At 42.2% G+C, this 21,752-nt stretch overlaps 1 protein-coding gene across 3 annotated transcripts in view; it reads left to right on the plus strand.

The window, feature by feature from the left end:
* The window catches only part of LOC116399203 (stromal membrane-associated protein 1-like), a 95,325-nt gene that overhangs the window by 41,033 nt on the left and 32,540 nt on the right, over positions 1–21,752 (plus strand). The gene's annotated exons all lie outside the window — the stretch shown is intronic.

Consider the following 21,752-nt stretch of genomic DNA (forward strand, 5'->3'; position numbering starts at 1 on the left):
CCCCCCCCCCCCCCCCCCCCCCCCACCTTCCCTCTCTCAGACAAAGACACACTGTACTCCACCATCATGACACAAACCCTATAGCCCCCCTTTCATCTTTGCACACAGATAATACACCCTGCATATCTGCAGATGAGATACTGGATGCAGCAGTCCAAGCTTTAATCAGCCTCGGTGTTTCATTTCCGTTCACATCACTTCATTTCCTTTCTTCCTCTGAGAGATTTGCGGAAGCAGCTCTTATTAAAATCCAGCGTAGAATACTGTGAATGCAGCAGTTACTGATTCTAATATTGTTGAATTGCAGCTGCAGAGAGAATAGTTTGTGCTGATCTTTCAAATTGAGAGACAAATGTCATACAACGCGCTCTGTCCATAGACCCTTGATTTTCCTTTGTTGATGATTATTTTAAATTGGACTTGATTAGATAACCTTTAGCAATGACACGATATCTCGACAATTAGCCAGGAGGATCATGCGTTCGATCGCTTGTGTGCGAGTGAGCGTGCACCTGCGTGTCTGTCCACGGCTAATCTTGCATTCTGGTCCAGCAAACTTCACTTGTTGTGGTGACTCACACTCTCTCAAAACACCTTCTATTAGCTGTTTCATACCGCTATTAACTGACTCCTCACTCACTACTCTTAACTGGCCCCTGGGCGGTGGGGGCCACAAGTGGTACAAGAGCTTGTGTTGTCGCTTATCCCTAACCGCTGCTCTGTGCCCCGAGACATAGTGGGTGAAAAACAGTTTGTTCACTTTTGGAGTTTTGGACGGTTTAGTTATAAGCTAACAGCTAACTGAACCACCATACACACACACACTGCCGAGTACATCGCCGCCCCTCAGCCTCTGCTAATTAGTTTTTTTGCCAGATTTTATGAAATGACGATTAACCTCATACATTGCCGCATATTTTTGAGTGTGAGTTTTAATCAACAATGAAAATAACCGTTAACATGATGGCTTTGTAGATCCCCACAGGTGAGGCTAAGATGGTCACCTGAGACAACATTTTGAAAGACATATGGCCACTACAGCGCTGACACTAACACACAAACTAACACTACTTCCAACAGGACATTAGTGCAGCTCAGGAGCTACTGAAGGTAGAATAAAACAATATACAGTGTACACAATTGATCGATTAAAGAAAGGCCAATCACAATTGATGCAACAATTGAAAACAAGGATAATGAAATGGGCAATATCAGTTGAAACAACAATACATGTAAAAACAACAACTTAAAAACAAGCAAATATCACATTATTCATAAGTGTCACAGTTCTGGGCACAAAAAGAGCCTCGACATCACTCTGTGGAGCATCTGGAAATCCTTCACCGGTCACTCAACCCACTTCTTAAACTACTAAACAACTGAGAGGGTTGACCCTACTACTGGAGTATGGTTTTGTCCCCCCCCCCTCCCTCCTTGTTTGTATTCTACCTAATGAAGTATAGATTTAATATAACAAATGATTAATTTATTATATTGCATCTATACTTAATGTGAAACTCGAAGTCTATGGAAATGCAGAGGTATTATTCATGGAAATAATATTTATAAATGAATTCTGTTCTCTCCGCCTCAAAAGACTTTGTATTCAGAAAATGATAGAAGCATTCGTTATGTCCCCACAGTTTCTGCAGCAGTGTTGTCGGGGGTTTATTTGAGTTTTGATTACCCATCCATTTCTGCTTTGATTACAATTTCGTTTTTGGTGCAACTCATGTTTGGATAATTGAGTTGTAAAATGTGGGTGTGTACTGTTGTGTGTTATTCGAGGACAAGGGAATAAATTGCAGAAGTTCTGTGATTGTAATATTGATGTCAGTCCAATCTCGGAAACCCATCTGTTATCGGTCTGATGAAGACTCTCTCTGGGGGCAACGGCCCACATGTTTGAGCTTCAGGTTTGGGAGATGTCCTCTTCCATGTGTCGATCACTATTTACAGTCCAGTTAGCAACTTGAGACGCGAGAATTGGGACGACTACTACAACCACACTTGTTTCATATTGTGGTCAATTAGCTAGGCTAATAAAAAGCTGATGGGTTCCAAGATTGCATTTTGGCCAATTAGTTCTGCCTCCTTTGCTCTCCACACAAACTGTTTACCAGCATTCAACCAAAGCCTGCTCAAACGTGATTGGTCAATATTACCTCAATCCTTTTTATGCTATTGATTAATGGTACGATATATGGACACGACTTTGATGATTTCTACATTATTGACTTATTATGTCCTCAATCATTTTTACGTTAATATCAGCAGGGTTTCTCTTACAATTCTGAGACCTGGGCATTGAGCAAACACTGCGCATAACAGAGCCTGAGAGTTAATTTTATTTATTGTTTTGGTTGTGTGTTTTGTATTTGTATGAAAGCTGCAACTGTTTGCAGATTTACAAATTTCAACTTCATTAAACAGATTTTGTAGTACCAGCCCAGTATCGTAGGAATGTGGTTATTATTTGGCCAATCTGCAGCTTATGATTTACATCCAAGCATTCAGCTCCAGTGTAGCAGGTTGATTGTCCTTTACTGTATATGTTAAGACAGAAAGAAGGGGTTTTGAGCTTGGGATTGTTGATAGAGGGGTAACGAGTCCATGTAGTAGTTCATGTAGGCACAAATTTGCATCCCGTCACAGACCTGTAGTTACGGGGGTGACTGTGGCTCAGTGGTAAAGCTGCTAGTCCATGTCGATGTGTCCTTGGGCAAGACACTTAACCCCAAATTGCTCCTGTAGTTGTGCCTACGGTGTATGAATGTCAGTTCGTCCTGATGGGCCGGTGGCATCATGCATGGTAGCCCCTGTCATCACTGTATCATGGGTCTAAATTGGTAAATGATGACATGTAGTGTTAAAAGCGCTTTGCGTGGCTGGAAGACTAGAAGAGTGCTATACAAGTACAGTCCATTTGCCATTTACTTTTTTACTAATCATATTAGCCACTAGCCAAAAACCTTAACCATATCTTAACCATAGTTTATTTGTCATAACCCCAATTCTTCCCTAACCTTAATACAATACATGTGCAAAAGGCATTGCAGAAAATGAGAATGTTTAAAAATATTACCATTGACAACAATCCAGGTTGGCGATTGATGATGGGTGTGTGTTAACCCTAAGCGCACACACAGGTGGCCTGTCAGGATATGGTGCTTACCAGGGCCCCAAAAGCTTGGGGGCTCCCCTGTTCCTCACCTCCAAAATGTTACACAATAAACAGAAAACGACTACAAAGAGACAGAAAAAGACTACGGTACAGAGAAACCAACTACAAAGAGATAAAAACTGCCGCAAAGAGACCCAAAATAACCACAAAGAAACACAAAACCACAGAGAGCTTCGTAATAACTACAAAGAGACAGAGAATCACTACAAAGATACACAAAATAACTACAAAGATACACAAAATAACTACAAAGAGACAGAGAATGACTACAAAACATTAGTTGAAAAAAACAAACAAAATATTTGTTTGAATGAAGACTGATAAATACATTTGAAGCTTTGCTTCGTAGCTCATCCAAGTGCTGAGTTCTCTAGGTGCTTATCCATATATTTGGTATCTCACAGCATTTTCTTAATGGATGGCATGCTCGTGCCTGAACATCCCAACCTCAAGCATGTCTAATGTAGTCAGCATATCTGGAGTTGCAGAAGATGTTTGGATGAGTTCCAGCACAGCATATGGGCTCTGAATGTGCTTTAATCATTTTCTGTTAATTGGAGAGGGGTGATGTAAGAGTTTTTTTTTTAAGGCCAGCACTTATGGTTTAGTAGTAGCTTAGCAATATTTTTGTGTGGCCTCTTTCATGCTCTGCTGTTTTCAGGAAATCCTCATCGACGGTATTTCACTCAAATTCTCTCCTCACAGACTAAATCAATTATTTTTGTGTTTTCAGCCGAAGGGCAGGCAGGCTGATGTATATTTTAATTGACAGGAGGAACTCTGGGATATGTTGGGCATTTAAATGTAAAATTAACTAAGCATTGACTTTTCTGCTCAGCCATCTCAAAGTGAATTGGTTATAATATATCACCAGCAAGAGACGTCTCCGTCTGATTTGAGATTAAACTTACAGAACAGGCACATTTATCGGTAATATGGGAAAGAAAACTGCACACAAGTGTATTATGAATGTCAGTCATGCACAGACATTCAGCCTGACAGAAACACTACAATAGTCTTTTTTTTCCCTCTGTCTTACAATGAACCAATTTTATTCAGCTTGATTGGGGTTGTCAAAGCTCAACTTTGTCTCCTTCTCTGCACTTCCTACCCAGTGCCTGTAGGCACTAATTACACTACAGCTCTGATTGGAAGCTGGCATCTTGAGTGTGTGTGTGTAATCTACTTGTGTCCTCTCACAAATCTTCTGAAAGTAAGCCATTCGGACATTTATTGTTTTTAGTGTTTAAATGTTATGAGGATTAGGTGGGGGCAAAGGTCAGGCTTGTGGACGTGTTTCATCATGATTTTTTACATTAGTTGACTGGTATTCAGCGGATTTGCTCAGATGATTTAATAATAGTTTTTTTGTTATGTTTGCCACTGTTGGTGTCAGATAACAATGGCCTCTTGCCAGGTCTTAAAGGGATGGTAAATGGAAGCAATACATTCCTCAGTGTGTGCTGTATTGACCGAGGAAGCGGAGTTCTCGTGGTCCCTGAGCCGGCACCTACATGTACCACGATGCGTTGCGCACAAGCCTCTAATGCCCGGCCATATCCTCTCCACAGCCTCGGCCCCTCTCCACTGCCGTATACTCTGAATGAATACGGCTGAATATCCGAGTCGGCAAAAGAGCTTCAAGACTACAAAATGTATCCTCTGCACCCATATTTTGGGATGCCATTTTCCCAGTTGGAAATGTAGCTAGTTTGCAATACAAGTGAAGAGAACAAGGAGGCTCTGTTTTTTTTGCTCGAGTTACACAGGCGGCAACCCTAAGGTTCTGAAAAGGGAAGCCAAGTGTCTTGAACTTGCCTTCTCTCTACTGGACGACTCATACCCACAGCTAGAAATCCTACGTGACTATGTCACTGTCTCGTCTACGTTGCTGGGCGCACGAAGAACAACAGATTTTTGCAGCTGCATACTCTGAGGATACACTGAGGAATGTATTGCTTCAGTCGACTGCATTTACCAACAACACTGATTGGACATCCACATAAAAAGGTGACAAATTTTCCCTTTTTGAGATGAGTAAATTTAAAAAAAATGTCTTGATGGTAAAAACGTGTGTGAAAGAGAGGGAACAGGTGTGTGACAGAAAGTGGAGAGAGACGACAGAGTGTACTCCACACACAGTGCTATATTAGGGGGAGAACGAGTGACTCCATTATCTCTCTCTCTAGTTGTTTCCACTCTCTCCTCACCTCCATTCATCTCCATCTGTCCTGCATTTGTCTGTCCCTCTTTTCCTCGCTCTCTCCCTCTCTCCCTCTCCAGAAGACTAAATCATTGTGTCGTCCCGTTGGAGTGCTGGCGTATGTTGTCTTTTTCTTTTCAGCCCCATGAATAAATTATCAAAGAGAACAAGAGGCTGCCTTCCTTCATGCAACATTGGTACTCGCCTTTTGTTGGAGATAGAAATTAAGGAGTGTGTGTGTGTGTGAGTGTGAGTTCGTGTGTGAAGATGCATTTGTGTGTATCTTTGTTCATTCCGTGCGGGGATTTTGGGACCATCGTATCACTAGGTGCTCTGCACATCTGGACTGAGTTGGGCTCTCAAAGGTTCTGTGAGATTGGATGTGACACACACACACACACACAGCAGCTAAAGCATATCTGTGGTCGATTGGAGTTAGTTTGAGCGGACGATGTGAAGGGCAGCCAAAGGAGCAGCGCTCTGTGACTAATAACGGGACACACACACACACACACACACACACACACACCGCACACATAGAAAGCAGTGCTGTCTGTAGGTCTGGCAGTCAGAGGATCGATAGCGTAGCCACGTGGAAGCTAATCAATAAGGTGGATTTGCACTGCTGGAGGAAGAGAATCAAGCCTGTATCCCAAGAAAACACACACACACAAGCAATGGTAAACATACACATGCAACCTCCCTCGCTGTGATGCTGTAGAGCCTATATATATACCACTGGGATAGTTATATCCCAGCTTACCTCTCCAAACAGAGCAGGTTGGCATTCTCAGAGCTCAGGGCTTTGTAAAGCATATCATACAACAGGATTTATTGTCGGTGGTAGATTTGTGTCAGGTCCCTGCTGACGTGTGTGAGGGAGATGTTCCGTAACCTATTTATTTTCACAGTGATAATATTACTGCTGTTATTCCATGTTCTCGGTGCGTCATGGAGCTAATTTACTGTAAAGGTTCACAGAGGCAGCTTAATGATGTTATTGAATGTGGGGATGTGGCGAATAGCAGAGCCGTCTTTCAATCAGAGGGTCGGCGGTTCGATCCCCTGCTCCGGCTCTGCTAGTTGCACGTCGATGTGTCCTTGAGCGAGACACTTAACCTCAAAATTGCTCCCGTAATTGTGCCTACGGTGTAGAAATGTGATAGAATCTTAATTGTAAGTCGCTTTGGATAAAAGTGTCTGCTAAATGACTGTAATGTAATATGAATCATGCCGAAGATGGATATGATGGTATGCGTACGCATACATGGCCAATAAAGCTGATTCTGATTCTGATTAAGAGAGATTCTGAGAGAAACTTTTTGATTTCCAAAGGTTTAAAATCTGCAAACATCCGGTTCTGAAGCCATTGTGGAAGTGCCCTGAACCTGCATTCTCTCTACTGTCCATCAGGGGCGACCCCTCTGGTTGTATAGAAGTCTATGAGAAAATGACTACTTCTCTCTTGATTTATTACCTCGGTAAACATGAGTTATGGTCTCAATCTCTAGTTTTAAGTCTTCTTCAATACAGCATGATGTTCATTTAGTAAATGATGGTCCATTTAGAGTCAAATAGACCATAAAGCAGAGTATGCTTAAGGGTCAGGCTAACTTGTAATTGACAGGTCACTACCGCTACCAGAGTTGTATACGGCGTCTCTGTCATTCGTACACAGTCCAAATATGGTAAGTATGTAAGTAAAATGTATTTATAAAGCGCTTTTCACAGACATTAGTCACAAAGTGCTTAACAGGAGTGGTCACTTCCATTCACTGCAAAAAAACAAGATGGCTACGGCCAACACGTCAACCTCGAGGCTTCAAAACAGCAGTCTACAAACCAATAGGTGACGTCACGACAACTACGTCCACTTCTATTATACAGTCTATGGTACAAACACTACAATCTGGAGGAAAATTCTCTGTGTTGCGCATGCCTTTCCCAAATCCCACCATGTGTGTTCTCTAAATCCATGTGCGTATGCCCATGCATCACATCCGTTCTGTCGAGCCAGTTCCCAGAGACAAGTTGGGCATCGGGTGTGTGTTTCCCTGAGTCGGCGCATCTGTGTGTCTGCGTGTTCCCTAAATCCACCTAACAAATTCCAACCTGAAGCTGCCACTTACTCAAAAAAACACAGCCTAACGAGGATCTCGATGCCCTGGTTAGCGACAAATACGATTCCCTTCTGAAAACACCTGAAAATACCCAGTTTAAATTGGTGTGTGTGTGTGCGTGTGTGTGTGTGTGTGTGTGAGTTGCTGCTGTTTTGATTTGATTAGGTATTCTTTCCCTGAACAGCACCGTCACGCATCAGCCGTCAGACCACACCGTGACCTTCCTCAAACACTCAAGTGTGTGTGTGTGTGTGTGTGTTGTGGTTGTTTGTGCCCGTTTGTACAGGTGTGTGTCTTTTTTACCTCTTTTTTTACCTCTTTGTGTTTATGTATTACAGTTTGTGTGTGTGTGTGTGCTGACTGACTGACTGTCAGATGAATGTAACCGGGGTGGAAGAGGTGCTTGCGTGTGGCAGCTTAAGATCTCCTCTCTGTGACAAAACCTTTTAGGTGTGTGTGTGTGTGTGTGTGTGTGTGTGTGTGTGTGTGTGCGGGTGTGCGGGTGTGCGGGTGCCACCAGCTGAGTGACAGACTGTGTTGAGTGGTGCAGAACTGCAGCAGCCTGGCACACTTAACAGCCTCTGACATACTGCGGTGCCACACACACACAGGGACTTTGTTGTGTGTGTGTGTCCTGGTGTAGCTGCGGTGCTGCAGACTAAATGATATCTTAGTCTGTATTGATAATGCGTTATCAACATGCTGCACCGTTTATTTTTCCCATCTCTCTCTCCCTTTGCCGTCCTCTCCTTATGTCCTTTTTCTTTTCTGTTTTCCCTACCTGTCCTCCTCATCTCGCTCCCTTTGCTCCTCATCATTCCGTTCACTCTCCTCCTAATTGCCCCCCCTCCCACTGCTCTTCCTCGGCCTCTCTCCATCTCCTCTCCCCCCTGCAGATTGACCCCCTCGTCCTCGCCGCTTCTCTTCTCTCCCTCTTCCTCCCCTGTCTGTCTTCTGCAGTGTCGGCTCACCCAGCCGCTGGCAGTTTTATGATTCTCTTTTATGGCGTTAATAAGGCAGCTGTCAGCCACGGGGAGACAATCCACTTCCTTTGCAGCGCTGCCACGACTGCTACATGTACTACAGTGCTGCTGCTCGCTGCTGTTGCAGTTACTAGTCACTCTGCTTCGGCTGTCGCCACTGCAGCTGCCACACCTACCAATGTCAAACAGAAGTCAGCCCTCAAACAGCGGCACACGTGGTAAACTCGACACTACGTGCTCCGCTCATACTCACCGCTTGTCGCTATTGGTTTCTCTTTTGAACAGAAATACAGTTCAGTTTTTTTAGCATGAAAGTGACTTTGATTTGGAGCTTCCATTAAGCTTTTATTGTGAAACACCTGTGCAGGAAGTAGCTACGAAGGGGAATGAAAAGTACGAGCAAGTTGAGATTATTTTCTCACGCTGATCTCATTCTAGTCACTTCTTCTTTGCTGCTGTTGTTTTTTTCCAGCTTTAAGCTACTGTCAGTGCAACACTTCCTGTACACATTAAAAGGACATATTCCCTCCCTTCCCTGGTAGGCTTTTGATGTGAAACGTGCGAGTGGATTTGACGGCAGGTTAATCCTGCGTGAGAAACTTGCTGCAATTTATATTAATTCAGAATGTGAATGAATTGTGAAATGAAAAGTGAATTGTCTTTTGTTGTTGTTGCACATGGTCTTGAGTTTGCACACATTAAAATGGAGTAGATCATAAAGTACGGAAGTGTATATCTTAAATATGATAAAAATCCCAATCGTTAGGACATTTTGGCTCTGAAATTCCGATTCCTGAATATAAATCCAGGGTATTTGCTGCTGCTGACTACCAGTCCAGTACTGCAGCTTTATTCCCCTCAAAATGTTGAATCTGTGTAGTGGCACCTCATCTTTGTTTATTTGTGATTGTGTGATACAAGATGCTGTGAAAAAAAGACGATCGTTACTAATGTTAGAAGAAAAGTAATATCAATCTACGTTTTCTGAGCTACTGGTCTTTATTGTTAAACACTAAATAAAATCACTTTGTGCATGCATTGTTGTTGATAAAGGATATTTCCGCACACATTGATCTTTACAATGTATAAGTTGTAAAATGTGCATAAATCTATTTTTAAAAGCCCTGTATCAAGTAAGGTTTCGGTGTGTAAACAGCAAACCAACTATTTAGCATGTAAAGATATAGTGGAATAATGTCTACTAGTATCAAGAGCGAGATAGTCCACTCAGGACTTTCCTGTCCAGGAGACCGCTGTTCATGTCCCGTGAGAAACACTGTGACATTTTGTCACGCGAGTTGTTACGTCAGCCTCAACGCAACTTCCTGTGAAGACGGAAGTTTATTTTGAAAAGACACTATGCAACACGCCGTCCCTGACACGTGCAATCTGGCGCTAGAGGAGTACCTAGAACGTCATAATCTGTATACGCTCTTAATTTTGAATTGACCACCTTTAAAGCTAGAACAGAATAGTCTTTATTGTGGATGTGTAGCATCCGACTGATACCAATCCGACTGATTTACAGTGTGACTACTTCTGCTGCCGCTCCAGAGGTGCTAGCGGCACTACTGCAGCCTCTGCTCTACCTTTGCAGCTGTTCCACTCTTGCTTCTTAGCTGCACTGTCTGCAGCTGTCCGTCTTATGTCTCCCTCAATCATCGTCGTGGTTATTCTCCCTTATTCATCCTCTATTTCCTGTCCTCTGTGCCTCACGCCTACTCTCGCTTTCGCCGCTAACCAATTTGCCGCCCTCATCTCCCGCTCGTCTCCTTCCACTCTATTTGTTTTTTCCTCTCCCTCTATTACTGTTCCTCGCTCTTTGTTTAGGAGGATAAGACGTTTGTTTCATCGCTCAGCCTCCCGTACATACGTGCGAGGGAGGACGGTGGGATTCTGTGAGGCTGAGTACAGTCTCAGTGTGCCACCAAGCCTCTCTTTAAGGGGCGGCAGGTGTGTGTGTGTGTGTGTGTGTGTGTGTGTGTGTGTGTGTGTGTGTGTTCGTGTGTTCCAGTGATTGATGTTGCTTTGAAAGGCGATACAAATATTGTTGGACTGAAGTTGTTGTTAGCTGGTGTACACCGGCCTGGTGAGAGGCGCAGATGGATGGAATGAATCGATGATGTCTCAACCTGCATGTTTTTGTTTCTATTCATACTGGATCCCTCTGGTTCTCTAGGCCTCCATCACACATACCGACATTTTACAGTTTGACACAGATTAAGACCAATACTTGTTATTGTATGGGGGGGCTTTAGACCACCAAGCCACCGTGTAGGCTTCTTTCTTTGGATAATTTAAAGTACAAGGTTGCAAAGCAATTGCATTATCATTGTATAACAGGGTTGCACGACTAAATGCAGATTGCGGTGTCATTTTTCTACGCAACAAAACACAAAAAAGAAAAAACGACATATGCGGAGGGTGGACGATGAGTTAAGGAGTCACTCTGCTTGAGGAAAGAAGCTGTTCTGAAGTCTGGTGGTACAGCAGCTGATACTTCTGTACCTCTTTCCAGACGGCGGCAGGGTGAACAGGTTGTGGCTGGGGTGGGTTTTGTCTTTTTCATGTCCTTTGAGCTCTTCGCAGGCACCTCATGTCACCAATGATGTGCTGGGTGGTCTTAAACACCCGGAGAGCCCTCTTGTCCTGAGCCGTGCACATCCCATGCCAGTTTGTAATGTTTCCAGGATGCTTTCTATTGCTCCTCTGTAAAAGTTGACAAGAACTTTGCACGGGAATTTCGCCTTCTTAAGTTTCCTTGAGAAATACAACTGTTTGTGAGCTTTCTTTACCAGGATGGAGACGTGTGATGACCATGTCAGGTTGGTTCTGATGCTGATTCCCAGGAACTTAAAACTGTTCACTTGTCATACCTGCAAACTTGTCGCTTTTCAGCGAAATTAGCCATTTTGAATGAAAATATATCATCCCCGTGAATCGTGTAGATCCGTAGAGGTTTCTTTTTTGTGGGGGGGGGGGGGTCATCTGGCCAGCCAGCGTTTCTCAGATTGGAGTGAGACGAGGAGAAAAGGTGATGTCGTGATCTTCGCAATAAAACATCTTTGATGTGACGTGTTGAGTCTTGGTCAATCAGCGTTAAGATGTCTACACCGTCTTCATTTCCCTTAGTTAAAGTTCATTTCCCTCAGTTAAAGTTTAAGTTACGTTATGTTCCATTACCGTTCAGATTTGCTGGGTTAAGTTAACGTCCACTGCATGCGGAACTTTGTCGACTGTTCGCCAGTATCGCGATTTAGAAGGAAAAAATGTAACATGATGAAACATGCAGCCCCCCGTGTTCCGGTTCCGTTCACACGGTCACTCATTAACGTTTAACCGGAACACCGGCACATCTGGTTGCAGGTTGTTTTTTTTAACTCAAAGTAGAATGAGGATGATTTCGTGGTCAGAATAACTTGAAACACGAGGCCCAGATACTGATGAGATGATGCGGTCAGGAAGCTTCAGGAAGGGGATGCTGTTTGTGTAGCGCAGCTTGACGCAGGACTGAGATGTGAGTGGAGGTGGGCCTGGATAAAGGTGGAGGTCTAAACAGACGTGAGTACAGCTTCCCACTGTCACAGTATTTTAAATACATTGATAAGGCAGACATGCTAAGTGCAGCCTCTGCTCCAAGGAGATAAAGTACAGCAACAAGGGCTCAAATGCCCTCTCATCACACTGTTCACACTGTTCACTGTGATGACCACAGCCAGTGTACCAACAGTCCCAACAGTCCCACATGCAGTTGCTCTCAAGAACCCTGAAGTAATGAGAGGGTTAAGGGGCCTGTACCTTCATTTCAGCGGGTTGCTAATGCAGAGGTGTGTATAGATCACAGCTATTATTTTACTCTTGATCAGCTACCTTAGCCAGAGTAGATTTTCATTTTCATTTAAATAATTGAACTGGATTGAATGCATATTAATTGCAAATAGAAGATAGGCCACAATTCTAACAGCTTTACAGTAACAGTGGAAGTTAATAGTAAGCCATACAGTAACAGGGTTCAATGAAAACGAATCACTTTTTTTGTACAGCCGATAGCTCTCGCTACTCTTGCATATCTTTGTTTTTATATGACTAAAACCTGAGACCTCGGTCTCAATGGATTTTGTCTAATTAAAGGTTAATAATAATAATATTGATTGAAAAAGCTAACTAGCCAGCTGCTCAACTAGAGCTGAAATACTGATTAATAACTGAATAATAAATTTGTTTTTTTGCTTAAAGTAAATGTCTTATCACTTAACTTTCTTCTCAGAGTACAACAGAATGCTACATTTTAAAGTTCATATTTAAAATAAAATTCTCCCGGGTAACACGCGGGAGAATCAGGACAGTACATTCAAGTAGTGCACATGCAGCATCAATCATGACTCACTTTCCCTCACATAACTGAGTTTAAACAAAGAGCGTGTGAGAGTAATAGAATTCGCTGCTGACTGGCAGAAACCTTGAATATTCAAAACCTTTACTTTTTTTATAAAAAAATACATTTTTACACTGCGTCATCATGTGTGATCAGATACCTTCATGTCTCCTTATGTTATTAATATGTACCAAAGATCAAGCTCACATGGAGTCACAGGACTTTTGACAAGTGTATGCTGAGATATGTCTGCTGAGGCTACATTTGACAGGGTACACTGCACTGTCTTTAACTGAGCAGCGAGGTCCAGACGAGGGGTGCTGTGATGCAATGCACGCTCACCCTCAACAGCAAATCTGGTAAAAGGAAATGCAAGAAGAGCTCTGCTGACCTGAGTGTGCGCCCTTGTACCAACGGGCTCAGTAGGTTTAGACTGCACATCCATTGAGTGATAAATCGATTTTATTTCTTCTTCAAGCAATTGGAAGTCAATAAAAGCAAAGGATAAAGTATTGATGTTTCTGTTTCATGCCATATTCATGACAGAAACTATTTTTAGTCTTGTTTTCAGTCTATTGTTGTAATTTACTTTTTCTATTGTAATTTCATTTAAAATGTGTTTCTTACTGTTATTGCTATTCTATATTGCACTGGTGTCAGTTTTACTTTAACACTTAATAATTATTACTCTATTTTTCATATATGTTTATATTTGTATTCTATTGTTTATTGTTTTATTCTTGTGTCGTAATCTTTGGTCAAACTCTGGCACAAGACTTTCCTTCCTCATCTTATGGTCCTCGGTGTCAGGCTGAGCTCGGGGTACTTCCCGTCTGAGAAACCTGTCCTGTAAACTTCACCATGAAAACCACATTTCTTTGCTCATTATTTTAATGTCATCCCGCTGCCTCGACAGCAGCTTCCTCTTCTCTTCCCTCCACATTTCTTGACCTTTTGTTGTGCATGTGCTGAATGTTGGTGGATAACAACAACTAAATGCCATGCCTGTGTTTGGTATGCTGCTTCTTGGTTGTTGTTGTTTTTTGAGACAGCACACTGTAGGGTCCACTTAATATAGGCCACATGCAGAAGCAGACATACCAGAACCACAAGCTGCTGCCTGCTTTCAAAGTGTGGCTTATCGTCTCATCAAGCACTTTTTATAATAGCATTATCTCATGCTTTGATGTAATTAGGATGCCACAGGTACCCGAGGGATCTTAAGTCCAGTTTCATGTACCTAATGAATATATGTATATATGTATGATATACAGTATTACCATTTCTGGCAGCTAGCTCCCAATGTTGATTCATTCCTTGCCTCACGAGTCCCTTGGCGTTTGTTTCCATGCTGGTCGTGACATAAATTCAAAAACATATCTCAAAATGACTTCATCTAGAGATGTTGGAAATCGTGACTGTCGTCAGTACCTTGACTGGATGAGAAAAATAAATAAAATGGGATTCAATAATACCTTGCTGTTGCTAACGGTAACTGTAAAATTAAAAAAAAGGCATTTCAATAATTTAATTAAATTCAATTTATTTTCTATCGTCCAAAATCACAAATCAGAAATTTGCCTCAGAGGGCTTTACAATCTGTACACATACTCCTCTGTCACAGGACCCTCACATCGGAACAGGAAAACCCCCCCCCAAAAAAACCCTTTAACAGGGAGAAAAGAGGAAGAAACCTTAGAGAGAGCAACAGAGGAGGATCCTCTCCCAGGATGGACAGAAGTGTGATAGATGTGTACAGAATGAACAGCATAACAGAGTTACAACACATTCAATGCATATGACAGAAATTATTCATATAATGAGAGTAGTAAGTATAATAATGATGGAAAAATTATGACTATTAATAACAGCAGTGGATATAGTATAATAATAATTTTGATAATAAAAGCAGTAATGGTATCGGTAATAGCAAAAGCAATGCAACTACTAATGATAATGATAGTAGCAGTTGGGGTCAGCAGGGCCATGGCAGGAGGCAAGACCAGGGTCCAGATATAACCACGATCCACAGAAACCTGCGAGGCGAGAAAGCACAAAGACTCCAGTGAAGAAGCAAAGTCAGTAATGAGCATTAATGGGACATGAATTCATACAGAAGGAGAGAGAGAGAAGAGGAGAGAGGAGCTCAGTGTGTCCTAGGAAGTCCAGCAGTCTAGGCCTATAGCAGCTTAACTAGGGGCTGGTCCAAGGCAAACCTGAGCCAGCCCTAACTAAGCATTATCAAAGAGGAAAGTCTTAAGCCTACTCTTATATGTGCTGAGTGTGTCTGCCCCCCCCCCGGACTGAAACAGGAAGCTGGTTCCACAGAAGAGGAGCTTGATAACTGAAGGCTCCGGCTCCCATCCTACTTTTTAAGACTCTAGGAACCACAAGCAACCCTGCATTTAGGGAGCGCAGCTCTCTAGTGGGGTAATGTTGTACTATAAGATCCTTTAGATATGATGGTGCCTGACCAATTAGGGCTTTGTAGGTGAGGAGAAGGATTTTAAATTATATTCTTGATTTTACAGGGAGCCAGTGCAGAGAAGCTAATACAGGAGTAATATGATCTCTTTTCTTAGTTTTTGTTACTACACGTGCTGCAGCATTCTGAAACAACTGGAGAGATTTAAGAGACTTATCCGAGCAGCCTGAAAATAAGGAATTGCAGTAATCTAGCCGAGAGGTAACAAATGCATGAACTCATTTCTCTGCATCGCTTTGAGACAGGATGTGCCTGACTTTTGAAACGTTACGTAGGTGAAAAAAGGCAGTCCTTTAAATGCGTTTTATCCGGGAGTTAAAGGACATATCCTGATCAAAGATCAGTAGATATTGGGATTGTCACCGCCAAACATGCCAATGCGTAAAGCGCATGCTCTCCCATAGATCGTTCTGCTGAAGGTCGTACTCGTCGTGGTGCTCCAAAATGGGCTCACAAAGCTCCTGTAGGGCAGCTCTCTTTTCAAAGACCGTGTTGACCAGTCAAGAGCTATATTGCCACCGTGTTGGTGCCACACGAGGCAGACGCCGCTGGCAGATGTAGTCGAGCAGCTGCGTGCACTTTGGGGACCTGGAAAAAAATATAATTTACATTCTCTCAACTTTGAGACCCCTTGAGTCAGCACTGAATTTAGCCGATGGGCATAGCAGTATATAAATAAAGCCATAGGAGCCTTCTTTTTAACTTCAGCCTGCACCCCATTAGGTCCAGATGCCATGACCGCTGCGCCATCAAAACACTGAGCCACGACTTTGTCCAGACAATCGTGGTCCTCCAGGAATCGGATGAGAATAGCAGTGATGTCATCGGCTCTCTTGTTGCTGGTGACATCGTAAAATATGACGAACCTTTTCTTGACGCCAGTATCTGTCACATAACGGACCACCAGAGCCAGCTGCGATGTATTATCAGTGGTTTGTCCACCATAACAGCGACAAAAGGTGCTTCATTTATCTCACGTCTTATCTCCTCTCCCATCACTTCAGCTATAGCACTGATCAGGTCGTTTTGTATTTTGCCTAATGTCCCGGAGCTCCGTTTCCCTGCAAACTTTGTTCGTTGAGTTGTAGATCCACTCGGGTCTCCCCAAAAGTTTCCAAAAGCCCTGTAACTTGTAAGTGTGCTGCCGGGCTATGGTGTCTTTATTGCTGCCTTGGTTAGGCAACTCAGGTTTGCAATTCCAGCGTGGCTCCAAACACCAAAGCGCTCAGTTGAAAATAAAAGGCATTCCCAGCAATACAATTTGCGCTAATTTACGCTGTTACAGTTTGTAGTTGCTGGACTGAAAGTGGCATACAAATCCTTTCCTTGGCTGGGTCAGGGCTGCCAGCCGTGGGGTTGGCCGACCCTTCCCTCGGATGTCCAGCTTTTCTTGAAATGTCCTTCTCGAGAAAGGCGTCACCAAATCCGTTTCTCCTCCTCCTTCAGCCATTGAGCATTAAAAAAAACAAACAAAGCTAGGTAAAAAAAAAAAAAGAATATACACCAACAAGAACGCTAAAAATGTAATGCCACGTAAAAACTTCTTACATATCTTTAAATTTGAACTCTTACTACTACAAAGCTGTGCTAGCTAGTTTCACAACGGTCACGCTAAACCACTGACCAATCAAGCCGCACATTAATGATGACGTACTTGTAGGCCAGCTAGAACTTCTGACACGTCAAAGAATACGCCCAACATGTCCAACTAAAAATCTGATTGGTTGAAGACTATGAAAATCAATAATATCGTCCTCATTTAGTTTAACTGTAAAGGGTTTCACTTGTAATTCTGAAGGCCTCCGGGCAGATTTCTTTACTTAGAGACAGCATTGGGTAGGGCTGCACAATTATGGCCAAAATCATAATCACGATTAAAATCTTTTGATCAATATTGAGATCACGATTATATTGAGATCACGATTATTTATCACGATTATTCATTAATTTTAGGGACATCTTTTTATTGCACTTTCACGTTTAAATGAACAAGAACACTGCTCCACTTCCATTGTTGTGCTACATTCTGGCTAATGTACAAATCTTTGCATCAGACTGGTCCTTATCACAGTGCATCTCGTAGAAGGAAAATATAAATAAAATAGTATCAACACTTTTTACCCAAAATTAAATCAACGGAGCACTGCTTTCACTTCCATGTTGTGCTACATTCCAGCTAATGTACACGTCTTTGCATTAAAATAAAACTTATACGGTTCTTATTCACCTGAAGCAAAATATAAATGACCGTCTGCTCTCTGTTCTGTTGTCTGTCTCTCTACTCTTCTACTAATACCGGAGTCGACAGAACTTATTTTGAGGCTGCCGCTGCAGGGTGCGCGCATGACACCTCCCATCTCGTTCGCCCCCTGGTGGTTGGCTGACTGTTAGTTGAGGAAGCGCTTGATTTGATATGTAGCAGAGCACGCATTTTAAACGTCAATATTGCTGACGATAATGCTCATTTAATTGTGGCAGCCAAAATCGTGATCGCGATTAAAATTTGATTAATTGTGCAGCCCTAGCATAGGGGCGAAATCTGATTGGATAAAAGCTCTACTTAAAACAAGCTGTGCTGGAAGCAGAGCAACTGAGGAAGACAGTAGCTGTGCAATGAAATAATAAGCTAATGGGAAACATATTTAGAATACATGTATTTATGAAAAATAATTACATTTTAAAATAGCTATATTTGTGATTCTGTCGGTGTCTAGGCCAGCAAAGAAGGCCTTGCTGGCCCTGAGGGCCCACCATTGACTTCGAGACAAGGGAACCAGAAGTGCACACATACAGACTCATTTCCGTGTGTTAGGACTCATTTATGCAGCATTCCATTGTATTTGTTGTCGACTTTGTATGATAAGAGATAATAGACGGTAATAGACTCAACAGTACATCGCTGTCACCCTGTTCTTTTTTCCTGACTTCATTCCATTGAGTACTTCAGGGACTGACTTTGCCCCCCCACTCAGACATCCGGAGTGACAGCCGTCAGCTGATGGCTTTGTCTGCTGTGTGCTCTTGACAGCGACCTGATGTGACGGCAGTCGTCAGAGGTTTTGGTTTGCCCGATGGTTTCCATTCAATCCGGCATCACCCTCCTTGCTGGAGTATACTCACCTGTTGGGGAGGGGGGGGTGTTATCGATTGCTGGCCTCCCTTCCAATTACACTTTCTCTATCTGTCATCAAAAACAACTGACACCTAATCCCAGTCTGTTGCTAGCCGTCTGTTGCTAGCCGTCCGTTGGTGTCATCCCGGATAATTGATAGAAAGCCCAACGTGTCTGCGAGTGTTTCGAGAACAATATTGGCAGCATGTCTATCCAAATCCCCTCATACGGCGGGGAGTTTAAGCTTTTTATGCAGTCTGACATTTTGGATTTCCTTCTTTCTTTCTTCTCGTGTCTGACAGCAGCTGTGTGGGATGTAGCATTGAAAGGCTATGAAATCTCAATTTTATGACGATGCGCACGTTCTGAAATGTTGGTAATCAAATGGACCGGCATGCCAAAGATACAAATTCCAATTCTTGTTGCTCTTACCCTGCCAATACCCCTAATGGAGGTGCTGGCTCTTCTGAGGACAATTTTTTGTCTTTGTCTTTTGTCTTTGTTTTGGAATTTGTGCTGTAAGATTTTTGAATGTACTCTTCAGTTACTATTATAATGTTGTTTCCTTTTAAATCTTAGGGTTAGGTATCGGGTTAAGGATGCACCAATCTAATTTGACATATCTGTACTGGTGCTGATCGACTATCGGCAGGATGTCACTACATCAACACCGTTATTGTAATATTCAGTGATTCCTCTATTAATCACATTCATTTTGCAATTGTGGGCCTTTGTGTTTAGTGCCACAGTAATCCCTGGCTTCACGTTATTTTAAATGAAAAATGATTCCAAGAGATCAACCTTCAAATATTTTTAAATTTGAGGGAAAAAAGGGCACTGGTATTGGACAGGTACTCTGTCAGCAGACACCCTGAGTTGAATTGTTGGAATGGGTATAAACAAGGATCAGTGCATCCCAACTAAATTTAATTATTGTCATATATATATATATATATATATATATATATTCTTTAATCAGATTTTATGATACTGTCTTTGCTCGATTGGGTATCGGTGATAATGGGGCCGATCTGTTCAATTCAACTCTGTTTATAAACTATTTACATTATGTTCATTTTAAAAATCATGTGCTGTGCTTTTAGTATTGTTCTAAGATACAATATGCATCTGCATGCAAAGGGGATTTACTGCAAAAATCTCTGATTCTTTTAGAGTTTCTAGAAATAATTGTATTTCAATATCCTTCTTTTCCTTTTTTCTCGCAATATAATACAACCACCGTTTGCTCCAATGGTCAATCCCTTGACATAAGTGTCTCTGACTGAAACAACATTGTTGGACAATCATATTGATTAGCTGTGCAAAGAAAATATTGAATATGTAGCTTGGTCGGAAAGGAATCTTTATGGAGTTGGATGTTACTAAAATCCACAATATATCATAAAATCCGTTTCTCCTGACCTAAACAGTTCCGTCCATGCACAGCACCGACCAACCTCTTTGCTGCTGCTACACATGCAACAATCCTGCTGCTACACATGCGGCCTCTGTACGAGCTTTGCTGCAGTCCCAACACACATCAGTTCATAGCCAATGCATTCTTGATTAGGCGTGGACACAGTAATTGTTTTCATTGCCTTGGATTGGAACGACATTGAATTTAATGTGGTCCATCGATCTTTTGTTGGGGGGAAATTGGGTTTGTTACCAGCGTTGTAGATCTCTCATGGCCCACGTGTTAACCTTTAATACTCTCTCGCTCTCTCTCACCACATTTTTCTCTCTAATCTCACTATATCTCTATCTCACCTCACCCTCCCCTCTTCGTCCTCCTGTCTCATTCTCCTGCTCTTTGACTTTTAATCTCTCGCTCTTTCTCTTTCCCCTCTATCTGTCTTTCCTTTTGTTTTTCACTCCCTCCTTTTCCTCCCCCACTACCTCTTTTTTTCCCTGTTCTGCTCCCTGTTTTTACTTTCAATTTAAAAAGTCCATTAACATGATTGCCTATCAGAAATAATATTGATGTTGCAGTTTAACACTGACCAATAGCTGAAAGGTGTAACCAGCAAATATTTCTATTTTATATACAACTTAAAAGATTGTCAATATTGCCATTGACCGATTTTTTCTTTTCTTTCTGTCAGCTAACTGATTTACTAAAATAATACATTTTTTCTACTGTGCATCATTGCCAGAAGCTCCTGAAAGCTTCCAGTTAGATCTCTGTTAGGTTTGGAAAAATACTGCTCTGGGCTGTAAAACAATCAAGCAGACTTGAATGTTGTGGTACACCACGAAAAATGCAGAGCGAGCAGCCTTGTGAAAGTTCCGTCCAGTGTCTAAATGAAAAGCACAGCTGTTTAATTTATCTTGTAAACAGTTACATTCAGTGTTCTTACTAAAACTGAAAGTATCATTGATCCCGCATGGGCTACGGCCTTTGTTGACCAAGTCCGTATTTTTCGTATTTGTTTTTTTAACTCCGTCATCCACTAAAATTCGTTGCACACAGAAACCTTGGACACTGAGTCTGATGCATTTTATTATTCCATTCATTGCAAAAACTCACAAAATGAGACTAAACTGAATTATGTATGGATAGCGCTAGTTCCAAATGGGGCAGATGAATGACTGAAATTAGCATGAAGCTATAGTTCAGCTATAGAGCACAAGCACTACCGTCTAACCTTTCGTACATCCTTAGTTTTGAGACCATCCATGATTCCAAGCTGTTTTGCAAACAACTGCCACAATACTGTGGCAATAATGTGAAAGATGTCTCTCATAGTCACTGACACATTTTAGCTAGGGAGGGTACACAACACTCTACATAAGAGAAACATGGGAAGCAGAGTTAAAGATTCAAATAACAGGAAGAAGAATCGTTTCAAATGTGAGACACAATGTACGTCCACAAACTCACTAGTATGGAGGGAACTCTGCTGGAAGAACTGAACCCACTTTTTTATTACACCCAAACAAAATAAAAAGCAGGCGACTTGCTGCAGTCCAACAATGTTGGAGGCTGTGTGGGACCACGGAGGCTGACCACTCGCATATTTTCTGGAATTGTACAAAGATAGCGCTATATTGGGAAAATCTTAATGTTGTTAAAAACATTTTGGGATAAGAGATCCCAAACACCTGCCCTGTGATGTATCTTGGAAACATTGAAAGTGTTGTGATGAGAAAAGACCTCTACTTGACGAAAGTTTTACTTGCAGCAATTAGGAAAGCCGTTACCAGAAATTGGCTTAATGTCAACATTCCGAAACAGGAACAGTGGCTGGAAATTGTCCAAGACATATTCTGAGAGTCGAGGAGAATGC

Source organism: Anarrhichthys ocellatus, unplaced genomic scaffold (assembly GCF_004355925.1).
Source record: "Anarrhichthys ocellatus isolate YVR2014 unplaced genomic scaffold, GSC_Weel_1.0 scaffold104, whole genome shotgun sequence".
Lineage (NCBI taxonomy): Eukaryota > Metazoa > Chordata > Actinopteri > Perciformes > Anarhichadidae > Anarrhichthys > Anarrhichthys ocellatus.